The sequence below is a fragment of the Homarus americanus genome, unplaced genomic scaffold, assembly GCF_018991925.1.
Source record: "Homarus americanus isolate GMGI-L3 unplaced genomic scaffold, GMGI_Hamer_2.0 scaffold46823, whole genome shotgun sequence".
Classification (NCBI taxonomy): domain Eukaryota; kingdom Metazoa; phylum Arthropoda; class Malacostraca; order Decapoda; family Nephropidae; genus Homarus; species Homarus americanus.
Window position 1 is genome coordinate 72,593 of NW_024750540.1, and position 2,792 is coordinate 75,384.

Here is a 2,792-nt window from a genome sequence, read left to right on the forward strand (position 1 = left end):
CTCTTCCTCCTACTTCACCTCCTCTTCCTCCATACAGCAATCCCCTCCACCTCCTCCTTCCCACGCCTCACTATACGCCAGGCATAAAAAATTAAGGTGTAATTCTACGGTCACTACCCTCCACTTCCATCTCTACCTGTCTGTATATTCAAAAAGGTAACTTCAAATACTGTTCTAGTTGCCAGTTCCTCCTTCCCACCCCCGACCATGTACTCTAAAGAAGACACGAGCCGAATACAATTGTTGATTACAATTAAAATACTGTATTCCAATTTTCATATTCTTAAATTACGATTACGGATACAATTACGATTATAAACTACAAAAGAAGATAGATTATGATTACAACACGATTACAGGTTTTGATAAATGTTGGAATATTATTTGATTATGACTACAACTAACCTGATAACCCCCCACCACCTCTCTCCCACTTCACCAAACACCCCACCCTAGGCTCCCCAACTGAAATATTCCAAAGAGAATTCAATAATTCCAGAGTCACTTCCCCAGGCCCCCCCACGTCGATGTATTCTGGAGGCAAATGCTAAATGCAGTTCTACAGTCAATGCAAATTAGACGATATGTCCACCGCGGTGCCGCTCTGTTCCTGCCATTATTATTTTGGTTGGGGGCAAGGGGAGGAGGGTGGGGAGAGGAGGGCAAGGAGAGGGAGGGGAGGGCATATTGCTCTTGTGCTGCTGCGATGCGTGGGCGGTGTATGTTGGTGTATATGTTTACGTCCATGTGTGTACCTGAGTGGATGTGTATGCTAATGTGTATATGGTTGAGTGGATGGTATATGCTTATGTATGGAGGATGTGGTATACGTGCATTTTATGTGTATGTGGTTGAGGATGTGTATGCTATGTGTATGTATTTGAGTAGATGTGTATTTTGGCGATTGCTTGGATATGACTGTGTATGCCTGAGTGTCTGTGTGCGTGTATGTATAGTATGTACCTGAGCGGATGTATGGATGAGTATGTTGTGTGTGTATGTATGTGTGTGTGTGTGTGTGTGTGTGTGTATATGTATGTGCGTGTATGTGTGTATGCAGGTGTGTGTGTGTGTGTGTGTATGGTTTGAGTGTGTTTGTGTATGCTTGAGTGGCTGTATACGTGGATGTGTCTGAGGTGTATATGTAAATGTAAATATACAGCGTTGTATACATGTGTGTAATGTATCTCAGTGGATGTATCCTGAGTATATTTATATATGCATACTGTATACTGTATAGAATATGAAACTCTGTGTCTGTATACAAGGACGTAGCTATGTATATTTTGGATACGTATATGTGAAACTATATAACTATGTATGAATTTATAAAGTATACATGAATGAGTACCCAGGTGTATTACTGTATATATAACCATTAACCACTATACCACTTAACCACTTAATTATCAATCCAACAATGTAAATATCAACAATGCAACAAAACCATTAACTACATAATTATCAAAATAAATTAATATTTTATAAAACAAAACCTCAATTATAAATACAACCAATTATCATAATCTTCTTCAACTCTTTAAACACACACCTGCCTCAATGTTGCAGGAAGCTATAAATTTGTTTTCATCACAAGACGTCTATACCATTACCTTCCCTACCTTAATTGCTTACCTAATTAATTATCCTCTTCTCTCAGGTGTTCTACAGGTATTTCTCAGCTGGTCTTCCCCATTTTTTTTTTTGCTAATTACGACTCAAGGGCCGGAAGAGGGTGTGTCTCTGTTTGTTTTTGTCTCAGGAACGATTTTTTGGGAAGGGTTCATGTCAGGTGAGGTTGATATGTAGGTGATTTAAATCCCAGACGATTTATAAACGTCTTATACACACACACACACACACACACACACACACACACACACACACACACACACACACACACACACACACACACACACACACACACACACACACACACACACATCACAAAAATACACACATTCAAAATAAAAAAATAACGAATTCTTCTTTTTTCCTGTACACACAATGAGAGACAAGGACCCGCCCACCCTCACCACCGCCGGACACTGTAAAGGTTAAGAGACAGATGAGAGAGAAGATAGGAGATAGACTCGAGCGTGAGGAGAGAGAGAGAGAGAGAGAGAGAGAGACCCTCCTACGTCTTGACCAGGCTACCAATGACTATTCCTATGTCATGCTGGTGGGGAGGGGTTGGGAGGGAGAGGGAGGGGAGGTTGGGACGGGAGAGAAACTTGGGAGAGAGGATGGTGAGTGAGGGCGAACGGGAAAGAAAGGGTGGGGGTGAAGGAGAGAGGGTGGAGGGGGGAGAGAGGGGTGGAGGAAAGAGGGGTGGAGGAAAGAGAGGGGTGGAGGAAAGAGAGGGGGGTGGAGGAAAGAGAGGGGAGGGAAAGAGAGGGGTGAAGGAGAGAGGATGGAGGGGTAGAGAGGGAATGAGGGGCCGAGAGGGGTTTAGGGGTAGAGGGGAGAGGTAGGGACGGGGTGGAGGGGAGAGGGGGTGGAGGGGGAGAGAGGGGTGGAGGGAGAGAGAGGGAGTGGAGGAGAGAGGGAGTGGAGGAGAGAGAGGGAGGGAGGGAGAGAGAGGGGTGGAGGGGGAGAGAGAGGGGTGGAGGGGGGAGAGGTGGAGGGGAGAGAGAGGTGGAGGGGAGAGAGGGGGGGAGGGGGAGAGAGAGGTGGAAGGGAGAGAGAGGGTGGAGGGAGAGGGGTGGAGGGGAGGAGGGGGAAGGGGAGAGAGGGGAGAGAGGGGTGAGAGGGAGAGAGAGGAGGGTGGGGGACGAAAGAAAGGGAGGGTG